Here is an 18,801-nt window from a genome sequence, read left to right as displayed (position 1 = left end):
TATATATTGGTCGGTATTTATTTATTTTTTTTTAGTTCGGTACACGTTATAGTTGAGTAGTTATACTGTGCAGTGAATCTTCAATGATCTTTAGTGTCATTTATTAAATTGCGAGAGTTGCTTCGTTTCTAGCAGCGTAAATTCTAAATTAACTATACTGCTACACGATCCCATTCACGAATGTTGTAAACCAAACTAATATTTGGCAACTGTTTGATTACGAAGAGCAAGTGGCGTTTGAGAATGTTTAAATGTGTATGCGTGATTAATTTGAACGACAGATTGTATGGGTTGTTGACCTGTATATTGGACTGTTGACGCTTTGGTGGCTGTTGCATGATTGTTCTAAGATTATTAATGAAAGGCTGCATCGTATAACTAATGTTCAAAGTTTATTCGGAATTTCGAATGTGACAAATCACGGAATTTGATTCGCCGTTGACGAAATATATTCAAGCAACAAACAGATATACGTAAGTATAAACGAAATCGTGAAAAGTGGAAGGCACGAACTATTCTGAAAATAACGTTCTCGGGATTCAATTACTTATAACTAGTAGAAGAAAATGTAGATGTCGATATATTCATGGTTAGTAGTTCTAGTGAAATTAATTTATGATACTTTACGTGACTCACTAGCTACTCTACTGATTTAAGATTTATTCGAATATATGTACCCCTGATACCTACATACGTGACTCAGTAAAAGTCGAAGAGAAATAAATTTAATGGAGCAAGAAGCTTTATGACTACCTTTCTTGGTTTTCTACGTTGCCTTTCCAGATAGCTTCGTGTGTACGAAAAAATTTAAAAAATGTGCAGAACGAGACTTTTGCCAGTATCAGTAATACGAGGTTGCTAGAAACTGTAACATAAGTTATAAAAGGTATATCAAGTAAAATATACAAAATATAGTAAAATATATCCAAAGTATACAAACTAGAACATAGTAAAATTTTATTTGCATAAAAACAGTCTTGTTAGGGAACGTATTGTACAAAGACTTTTGTGACTGACTATATACACGAGCGCGTCATTTCATTGTCCTTTTGATGTTTCGTTGTCGCGTCCGCTTCATCGCGAATTTCCTAAAACGTGTTGGGAAAGTAAACAAACCGTTTGTCGTCAGCTTCGTCATTATTTCCACCCGCGCACAGCCATTCACTTTGCAAGACAAATTCATCAAAGTCAAGAGAAGAATTTCTCCCTCCAGTATTTCTCGTTCTCGCTGTCATTTCTCATAGCCTTGAAGCCAGGCCTCCAACTTAATAAACTCTCGACGTAGGTTCAACTTTAATCGTCTGGTTAATCGCTGCGAAACTTTTGCCAGTGCCACTGAAGATCGTCTTCGTAACTAACTGGAAATTGTTAAATATATATATATATATATATATATATATATATATATATATATTATATATATATATAATATATATATATAATATATATATATATATAATATATATATATATATATTAGATATTATATTGGGTATTAGATATTACTATTAGATTCTATTAAATCTATATATATATATATATATCACTACGCTTTTATGTCAAATTAAATAGCTTCGATGTACCGCGTTCACTCATTGATCTTTTAGCTACAGCTGGTTTTAAAGTGAAACACGAATTGCTATTTCTAGATCAATCGATGATATATGCACGTGTATCGTTGTATTATGAACAGCCATCACGACAAATTGATCTACGATTATTAATAAACATACGCTAATTGATAAATACGCACGTTTATTATATTACACTGGTGATTAATCGTTTTACGAAGATTTCAAGATAAAGAAGATAAAGATAAAAATATAAATCATTGACTCTAAGTCAGTGTGACTTATTGTGACTAATTAAAATAAATACAAGAAATTCTTTTATCCTCAGAGATCTTGATAGTTCAACTACATCTGTTCACCTAATTGTATTTGAAATATAAAATTTGAATAAATGTGATATCTAGAACATAGTATTTATAGATATTAAACATTGAAGTGTCTAGACGATGCATATCTATCTTGCATGAATGAAATACGAACAAATTAGAACACATGAAAGTTAATGAATTCTAGTAATAAGTTTTATCGAATATGCAATTCACATTTAAAAAGGAAGACCAATATTTATTACCTGTAAAAAAGGCACTAAACTACAGAAGTATTAATAGATTCGTTCAGGATTATGAATACCTCCATCGACGGTTTTTATCCGTCAGCGTAACCCCTTTTTACGTCTGGTTATCTGCCAGTTAAAAAAGCAGGAAATATATTGGTCACGCGTAATTCAGTGAAAGCTCGACTTTTCTACGCTACAAACGTGCAAACAAGATTGTCATTGTCGATAAATATCCGACGTTAAACGGTTCGCAAGCAGCAAAACGATAAATTATCCCCGTGGTGGCATGTGAAACTCCCGTCGTGCCATCGGAAAAGAAACATAATGTACGGGTCCGATGGGGAACTTCGTAGGGTCGAACGAACAAAACAAGAGGAGAGAAAGGTAACGATGGTCCTTTGTAAGAATCGTTTTCTGGCTTCTCGTTCTTTTTTCCGCGGAAAAATCGAACGTTCGTATGAAAAACGGGGCGACAGATGGCGAATCGTTGCTACTCGTATCGGTAGACCACAGCTCAGGAAAAAGAAAAGGGTTGTAAATAATGTTACACGCTTATACGTTTTCTTCCACTGGTTATTATAGGTTTCGTTTTCCTGGACGCTTTGAATTATGTGCTGCAAACTGTATCGTTTTACTTTGTACGACGTTCGTGATCGCTCTAAAGCCTCTTTCGTGCTCGCGTCCTCGAAAAAAGGGGCAATGGCAACTCGAGACTCGAGAAAAATCGATCCCAGTCGAGCCGCAAGGGCTTCGTAGTCTCGCGCGAGTTCTGGAGAATTCATTTCTAAGTAAATTGTATATAAGCTAAAACATTTGCATTGAAGCGAGAGATTGAGTCCCGGTATAGTTGACTTAGCACATGAGGAATTTATTTTGCAGTAAGCTATTGTTACTAAATTAATGTTTATTATAGTAAATTATAAATTTAAGTTATACTTTATTTAGATCGTTAAAAGAATTTATTTCTTGATTGGAGAATTTATTTGCTGATTGTATAAAAATTACAACATCTGAATTAAACATAACATATTGAATAATAAAGCGATAAGAATATGTTTCTTAGGATTTAAGATTGTTACACGCAGAATTGGTATAGTAAAGCAGAGAAAAATCTTATCTCTTGAAATATTCTTTGGTCGTCTAATCGTGACTATGCTATTAGAGTATGTTTCGCAGATGATAAATGATTTTTGAATATACATATACTGATCGTTTTGGATGAAGATAAGGAATATAATAGTATAATAGAGTCTCGATGACTTGCTTTTTTAGTTGTATATGGGATTATTGTTTTACTCCCCTTAAATTTATATTAAATGTTTTGATATTATCACTATTTATCGTTAATTCGAATAAGTTCAAAAGTTAAAGGATGTTACTTGAATGATAAAAGTAGATGTAAAATATGTACGATTGCAAATAATTTAATTAGTTTACAATAAAAGTACTCTTTGCTACATGTGTGTGTCCTATTACAGAATCATGTACACAAACATTAAAATATTTATTGAAATCTAGCAAAAAAATTAAAGTATGTAACACGGAGAGTTCATTGGTCGTAAAGCATGTTAAATTTATAAAGTTTTGGTCACATTAAACAAGTAACAAACTTAATAAAACGAATTGTGTGCATTGTTATTAGTGAATAACTTTAATCAAATTTTTATTTCAAGTTAGCTTACCGGCGTAGTCTTTAGTCCTCGAGGGTAACTTAAAATAGCGACATAATCCGGGAAAGTTGATCTCTTAAGAGCATAACGAACGAGCTAAGAGACTTTTCCATTGAATTCGTTTTTTAGCAATTCCCATAAGGACTAACCAATGCTATCCTCCAAGAAAGAACGAGCTCAGGTCTTAGCGAGCTTCCTTCAAGTAACAAAATTTAAATTCGATCGATAGAATGATAGATTTCCTTTGAAATTTTATTTCTTAAGGGAAAAGGCAGTCATTTATACAATTTTGTTTATTTTATTATGTCTCTTTAGATGTACTTTAGATGTAGAAATAATATACGAAGAGTAAAGAAGCAAATCTGATGTTAGTGAAGTTACCATGAAATTTTGGATTATTGAGATATGACAATTATTAAATTATGTAAAGTGTTATTAAATTACATAGCGAATTAAAGTAGTAACTATTGCAAAAATTACTATGTGGGAACATCTTTATACATAAATATGGTAAAACTTTATCAATCGTTTAAATTAATTTATTAAAAAGAATACGCGTCTTTTTAAAAAATTGTATATTATATAATTAGATACTATTAATTAAAGATTCATATCTGAGCTCAATATGATATATATATACAGTATATTATATTCATAATACTATACATTCTCGCTAGTCATTATAATCAACCATGACATGCACCGAGCGCCTGGCTAATTATAATAATTCATACCAGGCAACAATGTTGACAACGAATAGGTAGTTATAATCACCCATACTATCCAGCGAGGGCTCAACGAATATACTACGGGTGATTATAGTTACATGTAATGTACGCTGATAATGAGTGTTAGTGCTTAATGTAAACTGACAACGTCATCCGTGGTATAGCGCCTGTGGTTAACAATATATCTGACTATATATAATTATATATATATAGTCATCTATAGTATACGATAAATACTTATCAATAAAAGGTAACAGTCACCTGTGATATTCAATGAACATGTACTGTCAAATCATTGTAATCACGAGTGTAATTATCTCAATTATTCATAATATTTGACAAATATTCAATATTGGCTGATTACAATCATATATAATATATATTAAGTTATAACATGTATCTTCCAATTTCTCCTTTTATATTCGTTAATTATATTCGTACATATAAAAACAGACAGTCATCTATAAGCTACAGTATAGTATTCGTCCTTAGTTCATGACAATCATATCTAATATGCTATTAGCGTCTGGAACTGGATGGAGTTATGGTGCGTAGTGTGTAGCAAACGCTGTGGACGAATGAAGTCACTGCTGGCATAATAGAGCGCCCGCAGTGAGTGATTATCATCAACCATGGTATCTGGTAAAAGCTCGATATTAGAAGATTATGATCACCCATACATCACAACGTACATCAAACTCTCCGCGCAACGTCATCTGCGCTATTCTTCAAACACTGGGTAACCATAATTATTCGCGGTACACCGCGAATACTCAGCGCTCAGTGTAATAAGTATAGTTACCCATGGCAATCAAACAGGGGAAAAGGAAAAAAAGAAGTATTTTTCAAATACGCCGCGAATGGTTTTCGACTTTTCAGCAGTCTCTATATTCAATGTCGGACGTTCGGTTGACAAAGGCGGACAAAAATTGCACTTTGATGAATGCCGTTGGGGGATTTTGCTACCTTTCCGCGACAAGCATAGAGCGATTCACAGCCGCGCCAACCACCAACTACAATAGGCCCCGTTGTACGAAAAAATTATACGGTCATCTCGGTTTCACTTAATGTAATATGGCGGCTGGCACGCTGTCGCGACACCGTCAATTTCCTGTCGGTCACCCTTAAGCTCGTTCCACGGTAGCGAACACGAGATTGCAGTATTCTATTATACGGCCAGCCTACCAGATGTCACGGGAATATCTAGAGAGAGTGACACTGTGACCAAAGTCGTTAATGTGTGAAATACATCTGCCCGGAAGGACGTAGCTTAACACCCCTTCCGTTGCTATTCCTCTCGTCAGTTTCTTTTCTACGCTTCATTGTATGCCTCTGTTTGTATTCTAGTTCTTTTCTATTTGCCGTTTCTGAAGCTTGCTCGTATGAGTAACACTTGAACGTCCGGGCACGTCTTTCTTACGCATCAAGGCATAGAGGATGTTGTTTTTCCTGAATCGATGATTAGAAGCAATGGGAAATGAGCAATTCTGGTTTCTCTTTAAGTTGCGAATTACTCATTGCGCTCTATTTTTATCCAATGTGTTTTGTTTAGAATTGGAATTTGCTTATTCCTGCTTCTTCTTATTCCGGAGTTTATCACAGACTACGAGAAGATATCGATGCGATTTACTGATGTGCGACTTTACAAATTTACCACTTTACTGATAATTCACAATTTCACTTACGCGATTACAGTTCTACAAGACTTCCATAGGAAATTTCTATTACGAAATCTCGTTCCTCCGATATCTCGTGCGAAACGCGTCCCAGCATGCGTTGTCTCGATATCGCGATCGAATTTGTATCGAATAGTAGGGAGAGACAATGAAAATGAAACAGGCCGATGGCAGTAGAGAGCTTTTATACTTCCTTTGAGTTAACAATTATCCGAGCATGAAGAGCAGGATTGTGCCAAAAATGGTGGGTCTTTTTTTCCCGGAGTCGCGTGTCCCATGCCCCCAGACCAACGTCGCTCAGATGAATGGGGAGAGACAAGAAGATAGAGAGCGGAGTCTCTTTCATCAGATTCTTCTTTGCCTGTCTTTCCCTCTCCTCTCTGTCTAACCACCAGGCCATTTCACAATAGGAATCACGAGATTCGGATGGGAATATACGGTTCATTAGATACGAACGTTCGAGAAGAACTGTGTTCGTTTTCTGTCCTTCCTCTCTGGACAATTCTTTCACGGTCTTTATCTTTTACAGCGGGATTCCTTTCTACTAAATAGGTCCGGATCTCTTCTCTCTCATTGGCTGATTAGCTTGCCCTAGCAAGCGTAATCTTGGTAACCGAGAATCGTTGCCGCTACGTACAGCTAACAGTACTTATTCTCTTTTCCTAACCGCAATTACGCGGTCTCCGGTCTCCTCTGCCTGTCTTACAGCTCTTTTGCCTTCTCCGTATTCTTGCTGCATTAATCCCCTCTAGCTTCCTCTCTCTTTCTCTCTCTCATTTTCACCGGTTTTCTCGGACAATTTTCTTCGCCAGTTAGTTCCATATTTTTTGTTACCAATGACAAAGTCGAGTATATACAGATTTATTGTAACTGAAACGATGATTTAGAAGTACATTTCGTTGTACATTACATTGTGAGATTTTTGGTAAAGATTTCATATTAGGAGAGTTAAGCGCGAGATATTACAGACGAAGGTTCTGAACCTGAAGGTAATTTCATAGGAAAGTTCACTAGGTATATGAATGTATCATAGAGTGGATCATACTAATATTTATTGAATTAAGAGATGTGAAAGTGAACGTGATGGTAGTTGTTGTATTATGTATATTTTTTATTTTGTATATTTTGTAATACAATATATTTTGATTGCATCGTGCATATATACACGCATATAGAGAAACGTAGAACGTGATTCATTATATGTCATTCAACAATTTCTACAACAATAAATCATAAACTTTTAGGTACTTTACTCATAATTAATTATTCCCAGAAAAAGATTGTTTAAAATGTCTCTGTTTATTGTCAAATGCAAACTCGTGTACGCATGTGGAATGATGGATTCAGAAATTTTTGACAATCAGTCCTATATTTTTAGCATTTGAAAGCATTCAATCATTTTTTGTTGGAAATATTTTCAATGTCTTCTGACGTACTGTTGATATCATATGACTTCATAGCTAAAAATTAATGACAGCCCTCGATCAATGTACGCAGATATTTTTCAATATTGATTCAGTCTGAAATAAAGTCACAAATGATGAATCTTCATTGCACATTGTTGATTTATTTTATCTGTTATTACGTTTATCGTGCATCAAGAAGTCTCCTCAATGGATTTGGCGAAGTTAATTTTCCAAATAAAAGAAGCTAATAAAGAAAAGTAATCTACATACGTTGAATATATATCGATTGTAACTTTGACTTTAACTACTTAACGTCTCAAATTATGCATTATTTTTTTTTAATTGTTATAACTTTACATAATTTCATTGAATAGAAGTATAGAAATTTAAGATGTTACTTTCACAGTATGACATTTTCGAGTGAAAATATCGCCTCAAATAAATTAATATCAGTTACAGAATGATCTAGTATTCAACACCATATTCCTAAATAACGTATATAAATTATGTACAAACATTCTCGAACAAGTGTATCTTCGGTGGTACGAATGATACATTCCCTGTTCCAGTGTGACTCACAATTGATAAGGATTAATAGCATAGTCTCCTTTGTACACCAGCGCATAGATCTTGTGCCTTTCTGCTTAAGTTTAAACTGAGCCTGTAACTTTTCTGCAAGATAAATCAACGTTAACCTGATTTATAACGATAGCCGAATGTTTCGGGCCGCCCTTTCGTTACTATCGATCTCCTCTTCTCTAACCTTTTCGATGTACTGCCTTCCTCCTTTGTCTGCCTAGTGCATATGTACATACACGAAATCTATGTGTATGTGGGTAATCCGAAGATATTGAAATTGTGATATTTGTCCACGGTTCAAGGGTTTAAAAACGCTGCAGGATTTTATATTTGTAATTTGCTTAAAATATTGAACATATCATAACATGCACCTTAGATTTTGTGTTAAGTAATTTAATCAATTTTACTGAGTATTGAATGAAAAATTGAAGAGAAATAACAATAGTATCTTTGGCGCATATGTCACATCTGCATCAAGTTTCTACTTGTTGTACCATTGATTGTGCAGACACTGGAAATCAGAAAAACGACAGGATATTGCGCCGCGGGATATTCCTTGTCTTCGCGTATAACAAAATTTCTATCCAAAACCTACCAAGACATCTAATGAAGCTACTTAATCGCAGTAAAATCCCAAATAAAACGACACTTCAATTAAACAGTACATGAATCTCATCAGGTAAAAAAATATTCTGTAGAAAATGAATCGAAATTAGATAGAATATGTGGAAGATGGTGTGAAGGCCGAATACACGCGAAATGCAACTGTGATGTTTGCTATCTGAAACCTCTATAAAACATTTAGTATAGATTTCATCTAATAAGCCCAAAATCCAAAATTGAACAACGTGCAATAATTCGATCGAAAAAATGTTCGATAAAAACTATAAAAGATATTCGATGGAAATCATATAGAATATCCGAAAGAAGGCGTTAGATTTGAGAATGCATGGAATGCGTCCGGAATGTCTCGACGATATTTCAAGCAAATAAATCCAGACTCTCATATCCAGAGGTGGCGATAGGTTAGTGGTTTCGTTGCTCGTGCTCCTAAATTTCCTTAACGCGACGCCCGTATATTGTTCGTTCCTGAAGACGCGTGAAACTTTTGTGCGGGTCGCCACCGTTAAAAATACCACACTACGACGACAACGACGACGACGACGACTAAGAAAGAAGGGGGCAGTATCTGTGGCTTGAAAGGTAGCTCCCGGCGTAAAGGCATAGGCAGCACATACCGAATATCCTTTGCGAAATCGCGTCTGCCTTTGTAACGGCGTTTGCAGCGTGCTGGCTTGCTAGTCCAATCGTAGAAAAGAGAGATATTGAATCGATAAAATCCTCCTCCGTCGAGTTTTACGGCACGATCCTTTTCCGGGACAATTTACGACTTCCGCTTTTTCCGTTCGCTATCCGTCGTTCGTGCCGATTTCGTCTGCAGCCATGTCTCCTTTATTAAATCCGCACACCGGCCGTCTTCCTCGCACCGATTCGATTTCTGTTGGAAACGAAATCGCGTAGAGAATCCTGGTTACACATGTGTATCCTATGGATAGATTCGAGATAGTGTGCCGGCTTATATGGCATCGTGTGTTTTGTGGTATCGCTTCAGGAAGCGATTTCATATCGCAAAATAGGTTGAAAATGTGGAATGAATTTATTTCTGTTGAATTCATCGGTTTTGGGAGGAAGTTTTTTGGGGGCGGTTGGAAATGTATGGCCTTAGCGGTGCAACATGTTTCTTTCTGTACGATGTATCGCGTGTAGTTTGTGAAAGTATGGTGATACGGATGTTGCGATAGGAAATACAGATTTCCATGAATTTTATTATATATAATCATTTCTATCGCTTATAATAATCTTCCAGGGTATTTCATTAGTCGAGACAAATCGTCCTAATAATCTTCTAACAGTTCTAGTAATTGCTGCTAGTGATTTTCTATAGAATTCTATAGGGTAGTGTAAGGTGATCTAAGGGTATTCTCTCAGTTAAAGAGAAAAATAGTATAAGTAAATTTTTTTAAAAATAAGATAAACAGAGGGGACGATACGTGGAACTTATATGTATTCAGAAAAGTGTATTATTAATATTTTTCGAACGTTCATTTCAAACCACGTATTTAATCAAAACCAAAATCAAACATACAGAATGTTTCGGTATAGAACTGATTGACAAGGTATTGAATTTGGAAATTGCTGTTATTACAAAAGGCGAGAGAAACGTTAAATCATTTTTTACCCTATTCTTCATTGGCTTAGTCAGTCTAGCCTAAACATCCATAGTTTTAACAGGAGAAAAAAAGTTAGATCTTGATGATTTACTGATACAGTAGTCAGCCTAGCCTAAACATCCATAGTTTTAACAGGAGAGAAACAGTTAGATCTTGATGATTTAATGATACATTAGTAACCATCCTATAAATCCAAACACTTAGTTATACCTTGATCTCAAGAGAGCAGTCTCATCAGACATCGACGAGGAAAGCAGTTATCCTTATCAACGTTGTATATTTCCGCGAGGAAGAATGGCAGAATGTGTATGGCGAATGGATTCTACATTGTCGCAGAATTGCCCCCGATTCAAATCTTCTTAGGAATGTTAGCAGGCGGACGATGCGTCTTAAACGAGGAGCTCGCGTGGCTGTCCCTCGTATAGCCGAGCTATTACGGTCTACGCCCACTTCAATTAGATTTCCACATTGCTATCGTTGCCGCATCAACGTTGTCTTCTCCTTTGGAAGTGTAGGGTCGAGTATAATCGACCTTACGACTGGGCATTTCCGTCCCTAGTTAACATGAATACCGAATAACGGCTCTGTCAGCCGCGGCTGATAATCTTGGTTAAATATTGTTATGCGTTTGAACGGTGAACGAGATCGAAAAGGTATGTTACTTACCCGCGAGATTCTTATCTGCAATCTTACTTGCAACGCGATTAAAGGTTGTAAAAGCTTGTCGAAGTAATTTGATAGTATATTAAGTGAATCGTATGAGTTTAATAGTATGTTCATTTAATAGGACAATGAAAGTTAACAGTGTATTCATGTAGCATGGCGTAGTAATTTATATGGTACATTTGGTACTTGAGAAGAGAGATACAAGGGAGTATTCCACGGTATGGGTCTTGGAAAAAATTAATTTTTCATTTTTTTTTTGTTTGCTCAGAGAATATAGATGCAGAAATATGCGTGCAGAATCCTATAGTTGAATTGAATTTTTGTATCCTCTGTGTACGTAATGGATTATTAAAGAGATATGACAAATTGGAAATCATTAAAAAAATTAACTAATCGATTTTAGTTTTATATTCTATTACACATACATGTATATAGTTAAACGGGAGTGCAATTTGCTATTTGTTAAGCAACAGCCTTGCTAATTGTCATATTGAAGTATTCGCTGGAAAACACAGTTGTAGTTCTACGGAGGAAAGTGAGAAACACAACTTGATATTATTACTCTTCCCCAGCGTGTTTACGTATAAACGTGGATTACTTGTAACTTCTCATGCTAATTAAGTTATCCAGTGAAGTCGAGACTTGTAATGACGATGATGCACTTAACGAAGATGTAAACCTCAATGGAATAGCAACCATCTTGGCTTCCACGTAATGATATCCCAAGCAATATCCATGTAATTAATTATGTCTCAATTAATAATTTCCTTATAGAGAATAATAAAATTACAGAAATATTAAATCCCTTAAATTACAGTTTTAATTTTTAAATACTACATGGTATCAGTGTCTTTCTAAACGAAACATTATGGTTGCTATCCTAATATTCAAATGTATGAATAACAAGTTAATTTGAAAATGGTTCTTAATAATTCTTAATAATGGCTTGAAAATACGGCAAATGTAATTTATCTTTTTTTTTTCTTTTTCATTTTCAAAAGATAAATCTTCAAAGAAGTCAACATAAAAGGTAGACATTAAAAACACTTATTTGATGAAATAAACTATTTCTCTCGTTATACCTCCTTACCCTATGAAACCCTCAAAGAATTAGTATTAAACATTCACGACAGTTCTAAAATTATCGTTCTATTTCACTTACCAATTAATTTCCTGAACCAACCACAATTCCTCGAAATTAATCTACGTTTAGAAGATCCTCTAATCGCCTGGCAGGCGAGTGACGTCGAGCAAATTATGCAAAACGTTTTCTAGCGATACATTTAAGCCCCACGTCTTTCGAATCTCTGTTCTGCTCCCGGGCCGATGTGTTCAGGCTATGAATTCCGTTTTAACTATGTACGTCAGTGGTTGCATGTGGGCAGGCTGTAATGTAATTGGAAGTTCGTAGTCTCGACGACACAGGCGCGCGTGTCTCTATTGCGCTTAGGGCGCCTATCCCTTTCGCCAGCGTGTAGCAATTTCGTTTAATGCTCGCATACGCGCAGCCTTTCCGCGCGGAAACCCGATATCGCCTGGCCATGAAAGAATCACGAAATTTATGGCCGCACTTGCACGCGGTTGCATACATATCGTCGTTTGCCGCGGGTATCGACCGGCCACCGAGAAAAAAGCTCGATTGTCGAAGGGAAGAGAGCATTATACCGTCGGATGATCTGAAGTAAGTACAGTAAAACTCGATTTATCTGATCTCGTCGGGGGACAAACTGTTTCAATAATTGCGAGTTTATATAATAGGAACTCGCCGGTTTTTTCCCCTGTCTACTATTTTTCATTCAAATAACAGGAGTGTTCGGATACAGTAGAAACATCAAATATAAGCGATACAGAAAATAGTGTAATTTTACAAGACAGATTGTACTTGACAAGGACGATGAATGAATATAATGTGTAACTGTACACTGTCAGCAACATAGCGAAGAGTATTTACTATAAAAGTTAATAATATTTACATACACACGATAGAACGATAACTTAGCGAACCTTACACTTTCTTTTGTCCGCTACGGGTAAACGAATTGAGCAAGCAGAAATTGAGTTAATCGGGAATTAACAATTTCATTCCAATCAAATGGAGTTCTGCTGTAAGTGGATCATTGCATATAGGCGTTGACGTCGCCAACGATTTTATTACCTCTGTTGTGAATTTGGTTGGATGGATGCATTGGCTCGTAAAGGGATAAAAAGGGTTCAGAAGAGCTTCTTGCGGCTGGAAGAGACGAGACTGGGTCGTGTGGTAGCTTTTACGATGCAGCAACGTTCTAAATTAAGAGTTTAATGATGGCCTTTCATGAATGGATACATTGTAATGAACAGAGAAGAGATGGAAGAGTTTTAAAAATGAAAATTATTTACACTTGAAATAGTTTAGGATCCAGAAGAATTTAAAGGAAGATAATATTGTTAGGAAGCTTGGTTGCTATATTTTACTTTGAAATATAAATATTTTATGTTTAGGAAATATTTTCGATATCGCTTATAATATTCCTAAATTTTTAATAAGAACTGAATCAAAGCTTTAGTATGTTTCGTATAGTCTTATTTCGATATTGGAGACCGCCGTGTTCTCAAGTTTTAGTCAATTGGTTCATCGAAATGTTGCGAACGTGCGAACGAAATGTTCATCGCAAGCGATATAAACTTCTACGCCTGGTCGATGTTACGAGCTCGTTATATCGAAGGGGTTACTACCTACATCCCTATTGAATGATCCATTAAAAAACAAAGTTGCAATTTATTCGGTCTCGTCATCCTCTTTGGGATATAGGGTGCGTTGGTTTTTGAAGTACAGTAAAAGTCCATTTATTGGAACATGTCGAGAGAAAAAACAGCTTAAACAACTTGTTCAGTCATATAATGGGAGGTTATCCTGATTTTCTCCGTAATATAATGTTTAGGTATATATTTTTCGTTTTTTGGAATTTTTGTTTGGATAACATTCTTTTCAATGTACATTTGCGAGTGAAATTTTAGTCATTTATACTAAATAGAAATTCGTTTCAATAAATAAAACTGTATTATTTAAAAACAACGGTACAATCTGAACAAACAGTTAAGCAGAATTTTATCATCGTATTGTACGGATGAAATATTTATTAATTTGAAGCAATAAATTAGTAGCTGCAGTAAGAAATGGAAAAATTTTACAGAATAAATGATGGATGATATTTATCTACTAAAAGCTACTCATTAAAGTCGAATCGTGTGAATTCATTACAAAAATTTACTATTTGACGCGTTCTATCGATCAAATCACAGAATTTGAAACTATATTATGCCAATAAAAAAAATAAATATAGGATAGAAGATCTAAGATCTACAGTAAAAAATTATCGTGACCATTAAATATTCTAAGAAACAAAGCAACGACACCAGAGAAAAATTGGTGGAATTTCTAATAAAGAAAGGAAAGGAGTTATAATCGCGACATATTTCCACAATCGTACTGAAATACACGTATCTCACCTCACATTAATTTCATTTTATCGAATTTTACACATTCTACCATTACCACATTGCTCCCGATACGCAAGTATGTTATGTTTAAACGTGGTAACGAATAGCTCTAGCAGGGAGTAGCCATAAATCGTGGCAAGAACTATGCAGTTCTAGAGTAATCAAGTAACTAGAGTAACAAACTACCATCTTGAGCAATGGAGAGGCAAGCACAGAACGCATCTGGTGGTTTCACGAAAGACCAAACGGCATTTCACCGAGAATCTTACCAACGAATTGTGTTGCAGTGAGTTTAACATACCCGCCTTTGTTCAGCGACTGCTTCGAATGACTTTGAAGCTAATGAAGTCAGCAAAAAGAATTAACCAGATTAATTCTAATAAAAGTTGATCACTGCGGTTTCACGCTGAGTGACACATTCACGGCCGATGAATGCCGATGACGAAGGGCAACTACAATACAGTTCGAACGATGATTCAACCTGCACGACAATTTAGTCGCTTCTCGTGTGGCTAACGTGATTGGACGAATTAAACGTGGCCACGACGAGCCTGCAACGTATATAAGGTCGCCGATGCACAAGCCACAAACGCCTGAACGTGCCTTCATTAGCTTCGACGTACGTAACTCTGGGTCACGCCAAAGGACATTAGTCGAGTACGTGATAGGCCAGCACTGGGTGCATCAATGATTATGTGTGTAATAGTGTACATTTGTGCTAACGCGTTGTTGTCGCGTGTATAGGTACTTATTGAGTAGATGTTTTGAAAAAGAGTGACCGAGTCAAATGAGAAAAATATAGCCTCGGTTATATCAGCTATATTTAGGAAAAATATATACAGCGACTGAGAAAAATATTCGAACACACTTATCACGGAAAATTTCTATGAATATGTTGTGTGTATCGTACGAAGCTTTTAGAAATTTTAGCACTGTAATAAGACATACTTATCGTGATTATAATAATCAAACTTGAAACCAATTTGAAAATCTATATAGAAGCTACAAGATACTCGTTGCAAATATACATTCAGTAAAAAATTAATGTACGATACGAATAGTAGTCTTGAACATACCATTGGACAGAAAAATCATACTCCAAAATCTGCTAATAAATTCACTGCTGATCGGATAATGCGAAAAATAACGAGGCCTTGTTCCCTTAAAAGTCAAAGATTAAATTAATTATTATCGTGGAAATTTGAAAACGTTTCAATAACAGAGGTACCCTATCGTCAAGCAAATAATTAGAATAAAATTATCCGGGCACGTTCATAGATCATAATTGCAGTCTAAACGAACGCAACACAACAATCTTCGTGCCGGGGTGTGCTTATTATGTATTGAGAGACGCGTAACGAATCGATCGACATTCACTCTCGTCAGACACGTGTTCAACATCATTAGCCTCGACAAGCGACGACATTAATTACACGGAGATCGAGTAAAGTAGAGAAGCATCGGTGTATCGGTGCAGGGGCACCCTGGCTGTTATCGACTCGTTCGAAGCCGAAAGGATGGCTTGTGACCTGATTGGCATATCAACACTTTCCATTATCGTACAGGATCGCTTTCAGGACCGTCCTCTCTTTCTCGCGCTCTCTATCTATCTATCTATCTCCAGGCAGAAATTCAATTAATATTCTTTGAAACGTACTAAAACTTAATCAAGTGTAGCATAATAATATAATAATGAAGGTAGAATAGTTTTATGACAGGATGAAGTATGAGAAAGACAGCCCTACGTGATCAATATGAACAATTTGTGTGCAAAGATGAAATTGACGAGTAGGACTTTCATGCATTTATGCAAAATTGAAAGGTGTAAAAATGCATAGAATGCACGTCGAATAAAAAAGAATATATAACATAAATAAAATAGAGTAACCGTTATATTTTTTAATCGGTGAACAAGATTACTCTATTTAGATTCTAAGGTTGAATTGAAATTAAGATAGTAAATTATAAAATTGAATTGGCAAAATTTTAAAATTATATGCTATAAATTGTAAACACATAATTATACGTAACATTTGTATAAAAAAATGCGTTAAAATTAATCACTACATCTCAAATTCTGTGTCATTATTATGTCATATAATAAAATTAAAATCCCTGATATAAGACACAATTTTATATCAACGAAAATTATACGAGATTACTCGTATGAAGCTAAAAATTTGACACGTACGGTCGTCATAAGAAGGAACGAAAAAAAAAAAAAACAGTTGCAGAGCTTATTAACGCAAATATTCCAGTAAATGAAGCTGTGTAGAAAGTATGACAAACACGACAGCGGCGCCAGAACTCGTTAAATATTAATTCCAGTCGGCATGAGAGTTAGATAGTCTGTTTGACTTTTAGAAGCGCTTTTCGTATTCCGCCAGCGCAGCGTTACGAAAAATTATAATTATTGTAACGAAGTTCGTATGAAAACAATTTTGCGGAAATTAAGAAAGTTGCAGGAACTGCTACTAAATTTGTATTAATTATTATGATAATAGCCTAAAATAGTTCTCACATGTGAATTTCATTGCTTTGGTTCGACATGAAAATGTATCTTGTCAATGAAAAATTTTTGTACGGTAGCTTTTAATGAAGATATTCCAAGCTACATACTGCAAATGAATAGTTAAAAAAAAAATTTAACCGAGCAATCTTTTTCTAATATTAAATACGTCAATAAGTGAACGTAAATCATTACACGATAATTAAAAAATTACAAATTAAATAAGTAAGACGTAACTTAAATTAAACACGCACTTAAGTATTTATAAAACATAATTATGAATTGGGAACTAAAATGAAAACTGACACACAAAGAAACATAAAAATACATCTTTCCTATGCTATTATTGAACATGTAGAAGTATGTAATATGTTAATATGTAAAAGGAATAAAAAATGAGAAAATATTTCCTCGGAAAAATAAGAAAATATCTCCTCGAAAAAATAAGAAAATATTTCCTTGAAAAATAAGAAAATATTACTTTAGGTCAAGGATTTAATCTCGTATATGATTACCTTGTTTTTCCTGATCGCATAAACGGTAACACCTACTTTCGAGAAATTTCCGGCACGTTGCCAGGTACCTTCCTGTAGACACGAGAGTCTGGCGTCAATGGAAGGTATACGGTACCGTTTCTATTGGTTCATCCATCAATCTATCGCACCGAATCTACAAGGTCGTCGGGTGTTCATGGTTATCGATCAAATCCCTTCAAACCTTGCTGTAAAATAGCTAATAAATTTTACTCGCGCTTAAAATCATGTTCTCGTAGAAGTGACGAACATGGCCATTTTTAGACAATACTTTTATTTATTAATTCGTTCAGAGACGACTTTCAGCTTAGCTAGCGAGGCAAATTATTTTTTATAAATTATTAAAAGTTATATATTCAAATATATATATATTACATAAACAATACATAGAACACATTTTTTTATAGAGAAAATATAATGCATCAAAATTTGAGTCTAGTTCTACTGAATATAAATACAATGTTGTACATTGAGCGCGAAAGAATAAAATTAGAATGTCAGCTTAGCGGCATTTGTCAAAATTCATCGATGGTGCAAGAGTCTGTTTGACAGCCCTTTTAATTATAATTTACATACGTCTAAAAAGATAATAACAATTAAATTACATATAAAGCTTCAGTTAATGATAAGTAATGCGGGTGTATCCTGTGGAAACGAGGACGTTCCAGGCTGGACCAAAGAAGAGAATTAAGAGAAAACGACATCAGTGGTGGGCGTCGCGTCGTAATGATAACGACGCGACGCCAGCAAAACGACGTCCTGGGACTAACTAGCCACTTTAAGTCTAACTGCACTCTAGAAACATAATTTTTTTCTTTCTATCGTCAGCGAAGATCAGAACTTAAATTACTCGTCAAAATCAAGGGATACATATCTCGTAGGAAATTATGATGTAAATGAGAATAAGGAATACCATTTAATTGCTACTAAATCACATTATGTATAGTTATGTGTCTCGTGTTTAAAGGATGTAGGCTGGTGCTGGTGATACTACAATGATCTTCCCTATGGAGTTTTAGTGAGCTTGGTAATATTGCAGTCATATTTCTTAGGGAAAGAAATCAGTATTTATTCGCTAAAGAAATTGCTACATTAGTACTTAGAAATATACATACAATGTCGTTCATAAATCGCTAGATTTCTGTGAAAATTTCACAATTTCAAAACTTTAAACTTTTACTAAATGTTTTGCTCTCAAAA

At 35.1% G+C, this 18,801-nt stretch overlaps 1 protein-coding gene and 1 long non-coding RNA gene across 4 annotated transcripts in view; one reads left to right on the top strand and one right to left on the bottom strand.

Annotated features, from left to right (window-relative positions):
• The window catches only part of LOC126866142 (fasciclin-1), a 382,489-nt gene that overhangs the window by 142,256 nt on the left and 221,432 nt on the right, over nt 1-18,801 (top strand). The gene's annotated exons all lie outside the window — the stretch shown is intronic.
• LOC126866168 (uncharacterized) lies at nt 9,401-18,229 on the bottom strand. Its single transcript, XR_007689796.1, has 3 exons — nt 14,861-18,229; nt 10,627-10,971; nt 9,401-9,683 (listed from the first exon to the last, which is right to left on the bottom strand). It is a non-coding gene; the product is annotated as an uncharacterized LOC126866168 (long non-coding RNA).

The sequence above is a fragment of the Bombus huntii genome, chromosome 5 (assembly GCF_024542735.1).
Source record: "Bombus huntii isolate Logan2020A chromosome 5, iyBomHunt1.1, whole genome shotgun sequence".
In the NCBI taxonomy this organism is placed as follows: Eukaryota; Metazoa; Arthropoda; class Insecta; order Hymenoptera; family Apidae; genus Bombus; species Bombus huntii.
Note: the sequence above shows the minus strand (reverse complement) of the source record. Positions and strands in the feature narration are given on the sequence as shown.